Source organism: Poecilia reticulata, chromosome 14 (genome assembly GCF_904066995.2).
Source record: "Poecilia reticulata chromosome 14, P_reticulata-male-v2, whole genome shotgun sequence".
NCBI classification, from domain to species: Eukaryota; Metazoa; Chordata; class Actinopteri; order Cyprinodontiformes; family Poeciliidae; genus Poecilia; species Poecilia reticulata.
Genome location: NC_088843.1, coordinates 13,742,898 through 13,762,820, shown reverse-complemented (window position 1 = coordinate 13,762,820; position 19,923 = coordinate 13,742,898). Strand labels below are relative to the sequence as shown.

At 37.8% G+C, this 19,923-nt stretch overlaps 1 long non-coding RNA gene across 5 annotated transcripts; it reads left to right on the top strand.

The window, feature by feature from the left end:
* Positions 1-2,171: 2,171 nt before the first annotated feature.
* Positions 2,172-19,714, top strand: LOC103475878 (uncharacterized). 5 transcript variants are annotated; one of them, XR_014090932.1, is made up of 5 exons: positions 2,172-2,430; positions 4,654-4,741; positions 14,539-14,581; positions 17,016-17,191; positions 17,907-19,714. It is a non-coding gene; the product is annotated as an uncharacterized LOC103475878 (long non-coding RNA). The 5 variants fall into 5 exon arrangements; XR_535369.2 differs by lacking the exon at positions 14,539-14,581 and having other exon boundaries at positions 2,184-2,430; XR_014090933.1 differs by lacking the exon at positions 4,654-4,741 and having other exon boundaries at positions 2,186-2,430.
* Positions 19,715-19,923: the final 209 nt, after the last annotated feature.

Here is a 19,923-nt window from a genome sequence, read left to right as displayed (position 1 = left end):
GATTTCATAGTCCCTACCATAGTCTTACCAATTGTATGCAAATTTCTTCACTTCCCACAATCCGAAAGGACGGGGCAAGTTTGGTGGGCTAGTTGGACCTGTGGCCCTGTTTGTTCTTCACCAGGGTGACCAGTTAGTGTGGCACAAAGTGACATTCTGGCTCACGTGCGTCCTTGTGACTGGTTGCACCAACTCTCAACCTTATCAGCTCGGTGTAACATACATCGCAGTTTGTAAAAATGTATCCTTGTGTGGACATGTCCTGTGGACGTTTGTTTTGAGTCCACGTTTAGTCCGCAGACCTCTGTGGAGTGAAGTACGCCTGAGTATGTGGGGGCCTTAAATCATGATAACTGCATCAGGAGAAAATATGTGATTTTGAAAACATTTTTTAAACTGAGGCCACCAATCAGCCCATACCCAATGCACATGCATCTATTTAGTGTGTATGGAGAGTAAGGGCTCCCATAACACTTAGAAACGGGAAACATGGTAAACACACATAAGTTGGCTAAATCTTGGTAGCATCCGGTGAACAAGCAAATAGTTGCTTTACTTGCAAACCACTGTAACACAAAATCATGTAATCAAGCAACCTAAATGACCAGAACAGCTTCATATTTAAATATTTTACAAGCCATTTCCCAGTGGGCAGTGAAGCAAGAGAATTATATGATTGGATGACTTTTTACAGGCCAAGCAATGACTTTCACATTTGACAGCCCATCAACAAGCACATTTACTCATGGGGTAAAACTAATGCTGTGATTAGGCTGCAGGTGAAGGCCTCAAGGCCTCTAGACAGCATTTCTGCAAAACAACTTAAGAGAAGAGAGAAAGAAAACACAACCTGCAGAGAGGTTCTATCAAAGGGATTAAAAAAAACCCGTACCATTCCAGCTGTCAAATAACAGCAACATTTAGAGTGCAACTTGTCTGTCTTGAAAATGTAAAGATTCCCATGAGGCAACTCAATCACATCTTTACCTTTGACCAAGTATGAGGTTTTTTCTCTTTTTTTTTTCCAGGAATTCTGTTTAAAATATGTTCCAATGAAATAAGTTGCTTGTAGATTATATGTTTGCGAGTATGCTCTCACATGACTGTTTGAAAGCCAAACAGAAACCTTCAGACAAAATAAAGTGGCCCATGTCATTGAAAAGTAGGATGTGTTTTTAAAATCCAACCTTGGCAAGTTGAAGTTGTAGCATTTTCCATTATCTCAAGAGCACCACACCATTAGGCTTTTTTTTCCAGTCTCAGGGCTACAGCAAAGTTGATTTAATTTGAGTTTCATATTACTTCCTTAATACCCAAAGGAAAATTATATCATTACTTTGTACATTATTTAAAAGTTGCCATATGTTGTTTTGAGGTTGTCCATTATGCCCCGAAACCCGCCTTCTTTATCAGTTTGTTCTTTGAGTTTGTTTCTTTGAGCCGGTGGCTCTGATGTTGTTGCCCAGACAGATGGCTGCCAAAAATCAGTTAAAAGGAAACAAAAGCTTAATTCGTCTCCATCACAAACTTGGAGAATATACGAAACATAACAAGTAGCAAACACTGATGGAGTTATTCAACCTCAACAAACACCCTGACCTTTCTTGCCACATTATTTCATTCAGCTTCTATCTGGGTGTCGCCCACCGTTTATGTGGTCTTCCAACACCACTTAATTATAATTTCAATATAACACAATGAATATATCAAAGGAATTTCTAAAATAATATATCCGAGAAGACTACAATATTATATTCTAGGAATAGTCACTACACATTTTTCAACTTCTGTTTACATTCAGTTTTTTTTTCCTTTGCTATGTTTTACATTATAGATATTTGAATTAGAAAAGAAGAACTTTAAAGAGTTCTTTAAGATACACTCCTTCCTTGCCTGTATTTGGCTACTATTTAACTATGTTTCCCTTGTTTCTAAGAAATAAAAATACAGTGTGGAACCTTCATGGTTGATAACGTAATGGTATTGTGAAAGTACATCCTAAGCAGGCTAAGCAGAAGAGTGAAAGGTGAAAAACAAGTTAAAAGTAAATGACAGCACGAAGTTTCCGCATCAGAGTTAAGTAGAAATAAAAATAAGTTAGATATTAGAGAGTTGTTTCAGAGATCATCAGGGGATGTAGTTTTTGATAGTATTTTTAATTTTCTTAGAAGAACAGGTATTATGAGAAGCTGAGCTTCTGATCCATACTCCAACCTGGAAGGTGGCGGTAATGCAACTTAAAGTTGTTTGCCAACCGCCATAAAACAAAAAAGAAGAAGTTTCAACATCACTGCGAGTTCACATACAGCCGCTAGGGGGCGTCTGTCACATTGGTGGTCTAGAGAAAGTTGGGCTCACAAGAAGAATAAGCCTTCTTGTTAGGTGCTAATGGAAGCTCAACGTGCGCGTCTCATCTTTTCTATATTACACGTAAGTAAGAATGTGTTTTACTGCATCTATATTGCTATCCCTTAAGAGTTGAAGAGGTTTTTGAATCAAGAGTCAACTAGTGAGTCACGTTATGTAGTTTGTGAGTATTGTGTAGAAAACGTGATATATTTCCGGAGGCTAGATTATGCTAATTCTAGTGGACTTTGTGTGTTGAGCTGGCTGAGAAACAGCTGGAGGAGTACTGAATTCACTTTGAAATGATTGTATTTTTCACTTTTTGGAACAGTTCTCACATAAACGACGTTTATTTATTTGAAAAATTTACATTTCTTTATGGGTTACTGCAAAAAACAACAGAGACAGCCTATTGTGATGACACTCACTGAGAAAGTAATGGCTGCCTATGTGTGAAGCTTAGTACTGTATATAGAGACGCAGCATTAAAGGAGCATTGCACCTTTTTCAGTTTTGTAGTTACTTTTTTGTGTAAGAGGTTAAATAATCTGTTAAAACAATAAAAATAGCTAAAAGCAAATTAATATATTTTATTTTGATAGTTAAAAATACATAAGATCTGAGGAAAAGGGACAAGATATTTTAGGTAAAGCATTAACTAAAAACAAATGATTTAAAGAATTAAATATTATTTCATAAAATTCATACTGTTAAATGGAGCATGTTAAAATAATTCTCGTTTGGTTTAAATGGGTATTATAGCCATTGGTGATGTACTTAATCTAAGCATTAGCATTTACCCGGTGATACCTTAAGTATTTGATACTTAAAGTATTGCATACATGTTCAGATAATAAAATTACCACATTATCCTCAGCCCATCCAAGATTGCTGTGTAAGAAATAACTGGGGTTGGGTGGCTACTATGCCTTGAACAAAAATTTTTAGTGTCAAAGTTCAATGTTTTTTATTTGATTATTATGAGGAACCAACACAAAATGTTAGGTGGAATGAATATGATGCACATTTTCCATGGTTGGAGAATGTTTCAACTGGACAATTTTTGGATGTGCAAGCCACAAATCTGGCCTTTATACAATAGTTCCAAGTGGGAAACCATTGTTGGAGGAAAGCTGTTAGCAGCTTGCCATAAGGCATGCAGGGAAGCAAACGTTTGGCAGAAGGTGTGCTGGTCACATTAAAACTAAATTAATCTTTCTGACCTACATACATACAGAAATGTTTGGCAGAAAACAAACACGGCACATCCCCCTGTACACACCATCCATTATGTGACGCAGAGTGGTGGCACCTGTATGCTGTGAGGATGCTCTTCTTCAGCAAGACTGAAATGCTAGGTCAGTCAGTTGTAGGCTGTCATGACATAAATCCAAATAAGAATAATTGGCTCACACTAATATATGTTGAAGTTTGTGTTTACATTGTGACACTCTGTAAAACGTTTTAATACTTAGGCAAGTCTTAGAAATTGCTGTTCATCCATGCTGCCTGTTCTGTCTGACCAACTTTCAGCTATTTTGCTAAGAACTGACAGAAATGTTTATTTGCAGATGTGCATATTTGGTAGAAATACAGTCTAAACGTTTTTGATTGCTATTTATGAAAACTTTGGGAAGCCAGTTACAACCTTCCCATCATAGTATTATTCACTTACTTGGATCTATCAAATAGAAATCTCAATAAATTCCAGTGATGTTTGTGGTTTTTATGCAACAAAACGTGAAAAGGCTTAAAGGGGTGAAGGGTTGGGAGGACTTTTGCAAGACATTAGAACCGAGTCCTTTGATATCTGTTTCTGAAATTGGCAGACTAATGCAAAATGTAATACAAGATATTGCCATTTGATTTCACTTAAATGTAGTTGTAGTCCCATGTTATATAAAATATTATGAATATTCTCATTTTGTTCTACTTTTACTCTGTTTCTTCATCCCTGAAGAAAGATAAAAAACAATGCATCTCACGAGATATCACTGTAGGTTATGAAAGTGTTTTTAAAGTCCTACCGTATTCTATTGTTAAGTGACAAAAGTGAGATTTTAGAGGATCTAAGGAAGCCTTTCATTTGTTTTTGTCCCTCCTTTAAATGTTCAGGCATCACTGATTCCATGTGGGGGGGAAAAAAGGCAGGTATGTTTCCCACTGTTGGAGAATTCTCCGCATGGAGCAAAAGCTGTCGACAGCACTTTCATACAATAACAGCTGTGGGGTAGAGAAGAAATGAATGTAAGGTGCCACACGTGCCTTTGTCCATTGTACTTACTTTTCACTCCCCCACCCCCACAGGCCCACCACAGTCGCTGGCAGTGCACACAAAAAATACCAGACTGGAGATGGGGACTAACCAGAGGAGAGCGCTTTGATGACAATCCAAGTATTTCTCAAGAGGAATCACTTTTTGAACATTGTTTTTTAAAACATTTCCTTTCATACTGAAGTGTAATATGTGCTATGCTGCATATTGAGAATAGTTATGTAAAAACATCCATGCAAAATGTGAGTCATAGGGAAATCTGCTTGTAGAAGCTGTCTGTTTGGCCAAGTGTGATGCAGATGTGGTTGCGTTTAAGATTTGCTGCTGAGAGAAGGCAAGAATCATGAAAAAAAAAGAAACTGCTTTGCTAGCAGGAAATATGGTCAAAAAATCTGGTGGAGGACTGACCTCGCAGCTGTCACCCTACTAGACTGAAATGCCCCTGAGCAGGGCATGAAACAAACTGCTGCAGATCGACTCTGAGGCCAAGAAGACAAGGCTGCGCTGTTGGTACATTGAAGCTGCCAGCTGTATGAGCAGAGACACACGGCCCGTAACCCTAGGCCACTGCCACTGCTGTAAATAGTAAAGTATTTTAGTAAACATGCCTCGTGAAAATCACTATGTAGATTTCCTTATTTATTGAACACCGTCTCTGCAGCGGCAAAACAGGCAGTGGAATCCTACAGTATTTTCGAGGTGGTTGCCTCCCTGCACTCCAGGCTGTATTTTCCTTCCTCTTTTTTTTTGTGATAAATACAACTTTAGTCAGCAGCCCTGTAAATTTTACCTAATGGAGAGTGTCAACATTCCAGCATCTTGTGCTCAGCAGGAACTAAGTTGGCTCCCCGGTTCTGGTTGCGTTTAGTTTCCACGCTGGCATGCACTGTAATGAATGATATGCTTGTATTTTCTCCCTCATGAGCCGGCCTAATGGCAGACATACATTTGCGCGATGAAATACTTCGACTGACTGCGTGGGCGGGAGAGACAGACAGGAAAGGAGAGAAGGGGTAATTGTTTGAGAGCTTGTTACACCATCGCTGCGTAATAATTGCTGTAATTAGAGAGAATGTACATCCATCTTCAGATCTGCTTGTAGAAGAAGGAACGAATTTGACAATAAGGCAAACATTGTTTTGTTGCAAATATTATTTAGAGTTTTATATCATATCAGATGTGGGCCAAATCTTCCCAGTGTTGAAGCAGTCGGTGATAAGAGTCTCTGGTGATCTATAATGTTTGTCTGCAGTAATTAACTTGAGGTGAAGATTATGCGAGATTTACTCTCAAGTGTGTACACATTATGCCGACTTCATATTCTGACCAAAGTCCCAACAAGTGAGAATTGTTCATATTCTCTTTCTCCACTGAGAACAGGCTTGGCAGCTCTAATAAGAGCTGGACTCGGGCCTATCCAGGTGTAATTTATTATTTATATGCATTTCTGGCATCAACAGCAAACATTTAATGTAGTTTTACATAAGAAACTATGAGAAAAATAATTAAAACTGCACTGATTGTGTTGTCAATTTGCAATCTATTTTTTTAAAGCTTTGATTGATTTTGGGCAATTTGTCTTTAATATTAGAAAGAAAAAGAATATTACTATAAATATTTGTCTGTACTGTAAATAGCGAATTGTTACTTATTTTTATGAAAACAGATGTATTAAAATCTGAAGGATTTTAATACATCTGTGTGATGTATTACACAGATGTAATACATCTGTGTAATACAGATGTATTACATCTGTATTACACAGATGTATTAATCTGTATTAATATAGGTTTTTAGAATCCTATATTAGTCATTATTATAATTTCTACAGCTAGTATTATGAAAGCATTGGTTTCTATGCGTATTTCCCAGAGAAGGTAGATTCTTTCCTTTACTTAGATTTTAAAGGGCCGCCAACATAAACAAATCCAGCATGGCTAGAGGTCGAAAGTATGAAAGAATAAAACATATGTTTTGTAGAAAATAATTTGTGTTTAAATTTGCATCACTGTGTAGACTTTTTCTTTTTGTTAACTTCACAAGTATTGGTCTTCGCTGAGTCTTTAGTTGAAACAGAATTTTCTGCTGTTGTACAAAACATACAAATGAATTGTTCTTAAGCAATGTATTGCAGCTTCCACTCACTATGAAAATGTGGCTTATGCTTCATTAAGACTAAAAAACTAGTAAAACAAAAACTTTATTTGACATAACTGTCTTCCTCAGTGTTTTGATAACAAATTACCATAGCAACATCTTCTTTAATTTTTTTTTCTATGACAGTTGGGTGTAGCTTACCATGCAGCTTTATATTTGCATGAAAATGAAAAGGGGGAAGAAAAAAAATTACGTGGGTTGACAGCTTGTTCCTGGCCCTGCATTGATGCAGATTTGGTAATGACCTCATCAAGATGTATTTTAGCAATGAAAAATATCTACAGATTTACCAAATGTGTGTTAAATGGATGTCATCTGACTTTCACAAACCTGAATGCCTTCAGCTCTGAGACTGCTTTCTACTTTCCTCAGAGGCACAACAGTAGTCAGCCAACTTTAACCCCTCCGTTCTGACTTGGTCATTATATAAATCACACCACAGCAGGATGAAGGCATTTGAGGCCTATTGTTTACTCAGCAGGTCAGGCAATTCGTCTCTGACCCCCACCATTACCAGGAAACTAGAAAGGGTTTTTTTCTTTCCCGATTTTCACGTCGATTCTCTGGTAATCATTGAAATGGTGTGTCTGTCAATCCCAAAGTATCAGCTGTTTTACATTCGATACAAAACCCTTACCATCCTGATACTTGTTTATTTCTTTTCTTCCGTAGACTTAGGTCATTTCTACATGCCCAGTGACATCACCACTTAGGGCAAATAAATATTGACTACACCTAGAAAAGGTTTAATTACATTTTCTTGTATCTGTGGAAGAAATTGTCTTTAATTTGAAGCTAATCTTATCTTCTTTACGTTACAAGATTTGCAAATGAGCATGGCTAATTGTTTGCAAAGGTGGTCTGTAAATCCCAGAGAGACACTGAGTGTCACACGGCACAGCTTGAACGTTTCTGACTGTTACAGTAGACGCATTGAGTTGGAAGAGCGGCACTCATTTCAGGAAATTCCTAATGCTTTTGGTCCTGCATGAAAAGCTTTTCGACTTAAAAATGGAAAGCCAAGTCCTTCATGATTAGACATTAGCAGCTTGGAGAACAATCAAAGTTGTATGCACCACTTTCCAGTTAATCCATTATACATTCATCAGCCACCTTACAGCAGCCACCTCTTGTGTTGGCTGAGTACTGCCCAAGCCAGCGAAAGGGTTTGACTGTAGAAGCCTGTGCTATTAACAGAATTAACTCCAGCCAGGAGCACAGCTCAGGGAGAACACACCAATTCCATTATCTCAGCTGGACGGAGGCCATTCTCTCTCTGCCACTCTGCAGCACAAGTACTCCAAGCATGGAGTCCAGCAAACCAATCATACAGAGAAGCAACATCCACCAACTCAAAAATGCACTCCGTTGGAGCCCTTTCCTCCTTGAAATATTCATCTAGCTATGAAAGAAAATTGAAATCTTTGCAAAAAGATACAAAATTAAGACAAAAGGCACAAATGTAATCCATTGTTCTTCCTTTCAGCAATAAGTAAAGTGAACAATACTGAACAGCACTGGATGTTTACATGAAATCGCATCAAGTACATTGGGGTGACTGTGGCTGGAGTTTACCCTGCAATTGGTGGGTCGCCGGTTCGATTCCTGCTCTGCCTGCTGGTGTTGTACTGGCTGGTGATGGTACAAAATGGGAACCTTGCTTTGCGGATACAATCCTGTAGACACAGCTACTTCAACATGTGAATGTGTCCTTTCAGATCTCAATTTAAAATAAAGGGCATTACAAATAAAATCAACTATTATCTGAAAAAACTGGAATGTCATGAAAGAAGTTGCATATTGTTTTTGTCCCGCATTTCAGAAGAGATTAATTACACACAGCATGAAATATTTCAAATATTTCATTAGGTCTTGCCTTTTTTGCAATTATAGCTTACAGATTATGAAAATCTGTAATTCAGTGTCTTCCTCTAAAGCCTGCAACTCCAGCTGCAGCTTTTCCTGCCACGTTTTTTCCTTCCACTCAACTTTCAATGAATATGCTCCGGTACTGCAGCGCTGTGAGCAACCAGCCACTGCAGGAATGATTTGTAGCTATTTGTGGCTCCCTATCCTTGCGAAGGGTGCTGACAATTGTCTGGTGAACACCTGTCCAGTCAGCAGTCTTCCCCATGATTGTGTAGCCTACTGACCTAGACTGTGAGACCATTTCGAGGCTCAGGAAGAAGTTGCAGTTTTTTTTTTTTTAAGTTAATTTGCTGAATAGGGTGACACCATGACTTTCCAAGATATAACTTTTAAAAAAAAAAAATAATGTGCAGCAAAATCCATTTAATAAATAGGAGGTTTGCAAAGAGTGGACTGAGGACTAAAGAAAAGCGAAGAAGAGCTTACGATGGCTCATTTGTTGTCAAGTACCGGCAAGGTTGTAGCTACGTGAATAGTGTCAGTGTTGAGCTAATGAAAAAGTACACTGTGGAGACGGAGAACATGAGACATTAAAATAACATAAAATGTGCTTGGAACACAGTTGTTGGGAGACAGTGAATGCCATGCTGGTGTTGGCTTAGGCAGACAGAGAAATTTGCATGCTGGAGCAGCACTTGCTGTCAGCTGCATACTGTCGTAAACCACAGAATTCAAAAGTAGAAACAAAAAAAAAACATGCATCTTGTGTTTCATGTGGGGTTCCAGTCTCTATTTTCAATCTGCATTATTGATGCTCAACACACACACACACGCATGCACACACTCGTATATATGTGTGTATGTATGTATGTGTATATATATATATATATATATATATATATATAAAAAATTGAAATATGCAATAGTGTTTATTTCAGAGTATCAACTAAGCGAACCACTAGTTAATGTGAAAACTATAGGTCAGTCTAATAAAGAAAGGAGCGGAGCAGCTGTGGTTTCCCTGGGATACACTGCTATATATGAAACATATTGCGGATTTGGAATAAATTTTCCTTAATACCTATGGGGAACCCCCCCCCCACCCCCCCCAAAAAAAAAAAAAAAAACAAGTATGATCATCCTGCTCTATTTCACTAAGTTTTGTAAACTAACATCTAGTGTGCCACTGAGATACTGGTACTGAAACTAGTAGAGTAAAAAGTAGTTAGAGTAAAAAGACATCCTATTTTTCCATCTGTTTAAAGAATCCATTTGTTATCATACTGAATGTATTGTTGAAAAACAACTGTTTATAATAAAAGGATGAGACACAGACATATATCTGAATATTGATATTATTCCAATCTGAAAAATTGTAATCAAATTATAGCTTGAAGTCAAGCAAGAATCTAATCTCGGGTACATTCAGTGCCTGAAAAGCAACCAATTTGTTAGATCATGAATTTATTTTGAATTAATCACATTTTTATATGCAGTTTCATTACCCACAGCCACTTGGTTTACTGCCTGAGTGGTAGAATCAACAAATAACCTGGCTAGAATGTGCCTGACCAAATGAAGTTGATTAAAATATCTTAAAAAGCTACACATCGTGCCCTGATGCAGATAAATGCAAGACAACATGAAAGAAGGGGTAACGGTTATTTGAATTGATTACTGTATCAATTATTTTGATGAATAATCAATCAGATTAAAAAAAATTGACATTTTAAAGTGTTTCATGTAACCACTTCAGCTTTTTAAATCCAACATTAGAAATACATTAACAGAGGATGCGAATGAACAAATTATTTATTTCCAATTTTAAATTAAAACAAAAAACATCTAACTGCCTAAAAAGCATGTGCAGCACTCAGCCCTTTGTGCTTGACGTAACATCAACAGAGTACAGCACTGATCTGTTGACAAACATTTCAACGTCTTACCAGTCTAGAAAAATGATCAAATTTATGTCCAGTTTTTTTCTTAAATAGACTGAACCACAGTTTATTATCCACAAATCCATTATCCACAAATGAGGTAAACACTAAATAGTGTTAAACCTTTCCAGTAGTGGCTGTTCTACCAAAATTACTCAAATTCGACACATAAGCGTGACTAAGAAGCAAAACAAAGGAGCAGATCCATTTTAATGATAATACCGATGTCAGTTTGTTTGATCTGAAAATAAATGAAAGATGCACTTAAAACACTCAACATGAAAAAACACTCAGAACAAACTAATAGTCATTACTTCATAATCACAGTAAATTTTAAAATAGTCCCCATGTTGGAAATATGAATACACAGGTGGGAGGTCAAAGTATTCATTTTGTGTTTTGTAATTGTTGATTGGTGAAAGAAAACGGTGACTTACTTCCTTAACTGGAAGACGTTGCTCGAATTGCTTTCTGTCAAAGTGGAGAGCGGAATGCTTGCTTTCGTAAAGATGGCAATGTTTTAAAAAATAAGATTGAAGAAAAATAAACAGGTAAAACCTCTGAGGGATTAGTAAAAATAAATAAGCCAAAGCAAATACTGGTGCATGTCATTTCTTGGTTGTAGAATTGTTTTTAATTTGCTCTGAAACCTGCCCAAATCAGCAGAGTAGTTTATCAAATCTTGCATACAGGAACTATTGCTAGTTTTATGCTAATTTGAGCCCGAGGATAAAATGTTGCAGTTGAATTGCAACAATTCAGGCAATGTTAGCTGGATCATAGCTGCTACACACCTCATTACTGTACCTGCTCTTTAAGCCCTCGACTTGCCGCATAACTACGACACTTGTCTTTTGCAGAAATACTTAAAAGGCTCTGCATCAGAGAGGTGTGTCGGTGGTGGACAGGGATCTGTGAAAGGTTGAGTGCTTTGTGGCACAATGATGGAAGAATGATCTCATCTTTAGTGCGAACAAGACAAAAAAAGGACCTAGCCCCGCCACCGTTTCCGTCCTGTGAAAAGAGGTATAGATGGCGAGGGACTACATGTGATTGTTCGTGTGATGAAACGGGTTGTACTTGGAATGTAACAGACTCTCTACAAAAAACAGAACATCCTCTGCTTCTGGAGGGAGCCTAGCTCCTTCAATGTTTGTAGCAGAATATCGCAGTGAAGTCTGTGCAGAGAGAGCACAGTTAGCTATACGTGCGTGCGTCGTTTAGAGCAGCAAGATCAGAGCCAGTGACTCAAAGAAGCTAGGCAGACTAGGAAGGATGGCTGGCTTTGTGCCCTGAGCTGAGAAACTGCTTTGGAGCCCTGGAAGGGGAAATTTTGTACAAGATGATCGACATAATAGGTAACTCTGCACACTGTCTAGAGAAAATACTGATTAGCAGCAAGGTGTCTTTGCAAAAAATGTGCTTTCAGCTCCACTTTAATAAGAAAAAGGAGAAGAAGCTATTCCTTCACGCCTTGTAAAACAATGCCCTGTCTGCTGTAACGGTCTGTCTAGCTACTTGATTGTTCTTGCAAGTTATTCACAAATAACACTGCAGTTATACAATTTATCTTTTTGGAATTATTCGATTATTACTCTATTGTCTTTGTCCTTTCAGTGTGCTAAAGGTTATCTTGCCGAGTCTTACTAGAAGAAAAACAGAAAGGAAGCCCTGTAAGACCTTTCCTTAGCATTTAGAGAACTCAGCCAGCGCTTATCATGGCTGCCACTTACGTTCAGGTCATTTCACCCGGTTAAAAACCTCCCAAAGCAGAAAAAAAAGACTAGTCATCCGCAACCCTGATCTCTCCTGCTTTCATACTTACCTGCTTTCATTTCCCCCCATTAGGCTCTATGTACTGCCAGTTCACCGACCAGGCCTTTCTAACGTTATTGTTGTGTTCTTCCAGGCATTTAGCCTCTACTTGTAAGTAACTTAACCCAGTAAACCACTGCTTTTCTTTCCGTCTACCTGTGTTATCATAGGGCAGCTTATATGTAATTTCCGCTCCTTTTCTTTTTTCCCTCTCATCCATTTTCAAGCTGGCAGAGGGTCGTTACCAGTATTGAAGTGTTTACCTGATTTCAATAGCATCAGTGTTTGCACCTTGAATGGGAAGAAATAATCATAGTCCTTTTATCCTCCACAGAATGTGGGAACGGGATGAAGAAATGACCCCTCCGATTAAGAATGCTAGCAGGTTTAGCTGCTTTGTCAAAACTCTGTTAATGACACTCGAGAGAAAGAATGAGCAGAGCTTTCTCTGGTTGTAGAGTAGGGCATAATGTGGCCCCTCTCAAACCTGTCGGTGCTTATTGCTGGTCAGATGGCTTAAAATATATCTTAGTAAAACAAATAAGTACTCATAACTTTTGCAAGGTAATGCTGTTTTTCTCTACACAGCAGAGCAATAAAGTGTAATATTTCACAATAAGCACTTGGAAACTTCAAAGTTATTTGATGTTTTGTCTATTTTTGCTTGAAATCAAGTGTCAAAGTAAAAGTAACAGTCATATAGCTATGATAATGTCACATTATCTGAGTTGAAGTAGGGAAATCTATAACCTGTGTGTTTAAATGCAAGTAATCAGCTCAAGATACTCGTATTTGTTTTTAATCTCTGTGTCAAAATGGTATGCGTGATATTTTAAGTCATTGCTATTAATATTGTAGAAAGCTGATACTGACTAAGGTTTTATTTACTGAAGCCATAGAATAATTGTAATAGGTGGTGACAGTGGAGAACAGAGACAATGACAGGTTTTTGTTTTTCATTCAATATTCTTGAGCAACTGATGTACTGCAAGCTGACACAGCGCTACAGAGACTTCCCAACAGCAGTAACCGCATTTGCTTTTTGGGGATTTCTGCCATCTGATCAGCAAAGTTCATGTCACGAAGCAACAATTATAGATGTTGTCAAAACATGAATATTTCTGTTACATGCGCTTGGCTGTGCCTATTGAGGACGCTTTACCATTTGTCATTTTGCATTCTATGAATATCACAGAATCGAAATGTCACATTTACAAGTACAAGACTCTGCTCGGGAGAGATAATAAACTTTATGTGCTAAGTGGCAGTGTTTCTCCAACAGACAGGTGGCAAATTAAGTGGCGAAAAAAAAAGCACAGCGGCACAACAAGGGCAAATGGTTTAGCTCAGGTGTGCTGTATGGTACAATTAAACAATTAACATTCATCAATCACTCTGGCATGAATTAGATTAGAAGGCAGCCACAGATAATTCAGATTTTTTGCAACATTATGGCAAAGCTGACTTTTAAGGCAGTTTTCCATTTTATTAACAATGACAAAACTAAAACATTCACAAAAGAAATGTTATACAAATTACGTACTGCAGCTTTAAAAAGTTAAAGGTTTTTTGACTCACTAGTGAGTCAAAAACTCTAGATAAAACCTAGTGAGTTTTTATGTAAGATGATATATGCACTGCTCAAAAAAATAAAGTGAACACTTTAACATTTAAGTGAACACTGAAGTGTTCCCTTTATTTTTTTGAGCAGTATATATAAGGTATATGTCGCCTGATCCGGCTGCTGTCCGATGTCAAAATGTTTACGTAAACTCGTCTTTGGCATGGCTGCCATTAACTTTGGACTTATTTCTTTTAATCTTTCATTTCTCCAGGTTGTGGTGAACAACACAGTAACAGGTGCACAAGTGTGAATGCAAAATATTGCGGATAATTCTAATCCATGTCGAGGCTAAATAATCGGGCTCAAATGAATAAATGTAACCTCATTAATTAGGTGAAACGTCTTTCAGCAGCTTACACCTTGACCGCATGTTTTTGACTCCAATAACAACCTTGTCGTAATTTGTGTTTCTTCTTACCAGGATCACCCAAATTCATTTGAATTTGTCGGATTCCTGCCACTAGCCCTGCTCTTATGCATACATGATTTTTTTTATTTTTTTTTTCATTCAGGTTCAGGTCATGACATTTGAAGACCATTCCAGAGGCTTAAAGGGTTAGTAAGCATTTTCCTTGAAGAGAGGTTCTGTGCTGATCGTGCGGCACAGAATTAGTAGTGGTCCCATTACCTGTAACTGAACGATCTCATATCATCGTGGGCTTATGAAAAAGTGTGTACATCCTGAGTACGGTAGTGAAACGCTATGCAGAGGTAGGCTGCATTAGCTAATTGTGAGCCCAAATGGATCATTTTCAAACGAGAAAAGCACAAGAACATATGATTGCCCATGATTTACATAACTCACACAAGATCCAACCGTTTACTGTTGGAAGAGCTACAGCAGCTCAGAAGTTAATTGTTTAGGCTACGTTGTTGTGCTCACTTTTACCTTAATATACCAGACAAGATTTAATATATGTTTTTTGTCTTGCCATTCCAACTGTAATAGGACAGACAGACAAAAAAAATACACATTACTGGGGGGAAAAAAAAACTGCCAGATACTAAAAAGTTGTCTTAGACAAAGCAAAGGCATTCTCAGACTTCCTCTCCGGTATGTGATTTTGGTCATAAGGGAGTGAAAACACCACAATCTTTTTCCTTGATAAAATCCTGACTCTGTTTATGAACCTTAGCTGAAAAACAACCCCTGTGCTGTTTTCCTTCAGTTTCTAGATGGTCTGAGAGGAGGGAAGAAACTAAAAGCTGCTCGTCCTCGCTATATTCCCTGGCCATAAACAACAAATTCAAGGTCTAAAACAAAAAAAAAAACTCAGTTTAATCTGTTAGATTGGATGGTTGAGGCTTGAGCACTTAGCTAATATTTTTATGTATAAAAGTTGAGACAAATATATGTATGCATGTACTGTCGTATGTCGTACATGCATACATATATGCATCCATTGTTAGGAAATATTCATGTCCAGCTTTAATTTTGGAAATCATAACAAAAACTGACTTACTTGCTTTTGCTCCTGGCTGTTGTTAGAGCATGATCAGATAGAATCTGAAGGAATGATAGAGCCCGCAGGCGAGGCAGTCAGAAAGGAGGGAGGGAAAAAAAGTAAGAAGATCTGGTGAGAAACGGTAATCGGGGATATAATATGAGGTATTATCACATGCACTGTGCCATAAGCGTTTTAAAACTGTTTAACACGAAATTTGCCCCTTGGCTAAGGGCTTTGCGAAGGATATTTGTGCTGTCTCCCTCAGCGTTTGCTATTTGTACAAATACAAAAATCCCTTTGGTTTAAATTGGTACAACTGAGGCAACACAGCATAAGTGTGTTGTTACTCTGGCTCTGCAACTTGTTTACAATATCCAGTATTAAGACACAAACTTATTACCATTTGCTCGACACAGAAGAGCAGTTGTTCTCACCAACAACTGAAAGGAAAATGGGGAGTCTGGATCATCCTGTGAAAACAGAAGAAATACCTTTCATGGCACACAAACAACAAATTTATGTTTTTTTTCTTCTTTTTTTTTTTCTTATGCAAGCATCAAAGACTGAAGCAGGCATGCGAGCTAGTCGACAAGAGCAGCGAACAGCTCAGACTGCACACTGAGAACAGCATTGTTATTCACTACACCGCACTACTTCGACATTTTCTGAACCGTACATGGGTAATTCAGCAACTGCAAGATCAAAACAATGAAATAAATTGGCCAAGAATAATATTAGGGCTGTCAATACAGATATCATTGGTAAAGCAAATCTGTATCTGAAGAAAAAGAAGCACAGCATTAGAGAGAAGCTAAATAACCACACAGCTCGTCTTTCCAAAAAGATCATGCTGTTGAGGTTGAAACAGTTTTTTTTTTTTTTTTTTTTTTAAATCTGTAGCCCCTAGGAAATCATTTTCAAACTGCAGAACATTTTCTTAACTGATGAAAAAAATACTAAGAATAATTTATTTTAAAATGAACAAGTGCATCCACTGTGAGGCCTTGCAGTAGGAAGATTTAAGTATGCCTTTAAAAGCAGTGGTCTAAATTGTGGCTGCATTTTTGGTTTGTACTTATTGCGTTTAATTTTTGAAAACAATACTATGTCTCTGCATTTTTGATTATTGCCGTTTGAAAGTGATCTCTAATAAGAAAAGAATGTACAGTACACTGAAAAAAAATGTACACAATGACATTAAAGATAACACAAGAAACGGATTTTTATTTCTGCAATTTATTCTTTTATTTTATTGCTATTAATTTTAATCTTTGTTTCATCTAATATATATGGATTATGGCAAACTGAAGAGAAAACTTGCACGTGAAGAACAACTCCATTTGAACAGAAACAGCCTTCCATCAGAACCAGAACCAGGCCCGGTATTAGAGCAGACCAAGCAGGAAGCAGACATGGAAAACATGGCCGCTTTGTTCAGAGTTATTTTCATGTAGAGTTTAAACAAACTTGTATATATATCTTGTATATTTCTGTTGCGTCTGTCTGAAGCGCCTCTCTCTCTCTCTCTGTCTTCGTGCCAGTTGTTCCTGTCTGCTGCCACCCAGAGGGCAGCCACCGTCGGGGTGTCTGCAGCTTGTTGCCCTCCAAGAAGCAACAGCAGTAAAAACCGGAGATCAGCTCCACTTACATCTGTCTGTAAATTTAGACTATCAGAACCAGACAACTGGAGGAGCCATGGAGCCCAGACGTTGCTTTGGTGAGGATGATGGTTTGCATTTTGTTCTGTTTGGTTCTTCATCTGACATTTGGGTCGTGTGCGATGAGACTTTAGGAAGCTGCACTGGATGTGGGGAAGCCGTGTTGGCTGCTCGAGGAGTCTGCCAGACGATGGGACGTTTATTCCACAACACATGCTTCACCTGCAGCGTTTCAGTGCCCCTAACACGCATGTAATATATATTTTAATGGATAAGATAGATTGTTTCAATATTCTTTCTCCAAACATACTTCTTTATGATGAACAGGCGGTAAAAAGGGTTAGCTACAAAATGAATAAGAGTCAAAAGGCAGTGCTCAACAGTTGATTTGCATTTGCATGGCTCTTAGCAACTTCATTTAAATACGAAAACCTCTGCAAGGCACAAGGGGAGGGGGGAGATGGGGGGAACATGGACACAGCGTTTTTGACCATTTTTGGCAGTGCTCTACCATTTTCCACTCTGACAAAAGCCTCTTGCCAAAAGCCCTCAATCTCCATGTGCACGGCAGAACAAGGTGTCAATAGCTGTCGAAAATCCCATTTTTCGTCCCGTGTTAGTTTAGGCATTCCTTTCATTTACAGATTTGGGGCGTGCCCAGCTAAAAGTTATCCTGTGGACAAATAAAGGTATTCCCAAATCATAATTTAACCTGGGAGACTCAGAAGCTATTAGAAAGTTTATTTGACATGTAATATTCTCTGACCCTGGCAGAAAACGTGGCGACAGAGAGGATGAGCCTCTGTGGATGAGGATTAGAGACGTTTTCCCCCCTGGGGCCCGGACACTGATGGCGGAGAGGATGGCCAAGAACTGAAGGGATCCTGAAGAAGCCGGGAGCTGAAAGTGGAGAACGGGTGGTGGTGTGTTGAAGCTCAGCCGAGGAGCAGGTGTAGAGAGGATGCCGGACTGTATTAAGGGAGCGATGCCTGAAAATTGGAGGAGCTAAGGAAAAGACTGGTGCCGATAGGCTGGGATGGAGACATATGATGTGATTGGCTGAGCAGGTGAGATTATGCTAGGCTTTATAACTCACTCCAAAACATGGCTACTGCCATGATTAGTTACATTATTTTTTGTTTTTCTGACAAATGTTTTTGAAATATTTTTCACATATTTAATCAATTTGTGTTGTATTTTTGTGGTAGTGATGGTAATAAAGATAAAGACGATGAAAAAAAAAGTTACTGATTTTTCTTTAGGCAACTGTATGACTGTGACTGCATGGTAGAAATAAAGCAACACAACTCCAAATATCGTTCTTGAAGAACATCCCTAGGTTACTTACTTTAAAAAGGATGACTTATATCACTGAAATGCACACAGTAACTGCATTTAATCATATTTAAAAATGTATTGATACACTCATGGAAATAATAATGGGGTGGGGGGAAGCAAACATAAAATTTCTGATCATACTGTCAGTTTTTTTTCCCCCCGCAATCGACAATTATGATAAAGAAAATGACAGTGATAAATCAAAAATCAAAACAACACAATAAATGCCCAGGTAAAACCTTTTTAGCACACTAACTCAATAAAAGATTCAACGTTTGGTTTGTTTTATTAAGGTGACATAAAAGAAATTGAGAAATCAATTCATGGCAGCTGACATTTACACTGTATATTCTCCTCTAACAAAAGCATATAGTGTAGAACACAGACACAAGATTAAGTTACGCTATTACAAACACACGCCGTACATTGAATTATTCTAATAGCATAAGATAAATGTTTTACAAAAAACAGCTTATCTAAAATGTGAACATCCTAAAAGAACGCAGCAGATATAGAAAACAGATGGAGAGGACAAAAGTGGGGGAATTTAGACTTAATGCTATCTGCTATGTAACTGCCTGTACTTATGCTTTTGTGACAAAACACTTTCACACATACCCACACTCTCCTACATGCTCTATCTTACTCACCATACTCTTGCTCTACTTCTATTCTAATTTAGTCCTCTTTTTATAAAACACCATTCCATGTCTTAATCCTCTATACCAAAAGCACACAAGCATAATTCATCCTCTGTTGTTTTTTTTTGTGCATAAGCACAACTTCACTTTGATGTAAAAATATTTCAGTGTGCCCTCAATGAAAAAAATAAAATAAAATCTGCACATCACTTTGTATTATCCCAGATCAAACCTGTCTGTCATATGCAGCATGTGACGTGGGTGTGGTCAGATATTAATGACATTTAGCATGTAGAGCATTTGCAAACCCATGTTCTGTTAGAACAACTCATCTAGCTGCACCTTTAACTAGATACCTATAAAGCAGTCACAAAGGGTTTCCACATTAAAAATTCTGTTCTAGACTCAAATTTCCAATATTCTGAGTCCTTTATGCCCATTTTAACATGTAAAATACATTCATTTACTGTCATTATTATGCACAGAATTGGAAAACCCAACACAGGCACCAAAAGAGGACTATGAATGGAAGACAGAAAAAACAAAGGGGAAGGATGGAAGGACATGACGGAAGAACTTTTAATGCGTATTATTGTATATCTTTTTTTTTTTTTAAATCAACTATAAGCATTAAGAAAAATTAGAATAACATCATTCCCATACAGAATGCTTCCACTTCTAAGATCTCTAATATGTTAGTGTCTGTCCACATAGAAAATTTTTTTAATAAAGCTTGATTTTGCAGGACATTTACATCATTAACACTTAGCCATAAAAATCCCATTTTCAACTCTGGTTATTTGTTTGAAGGA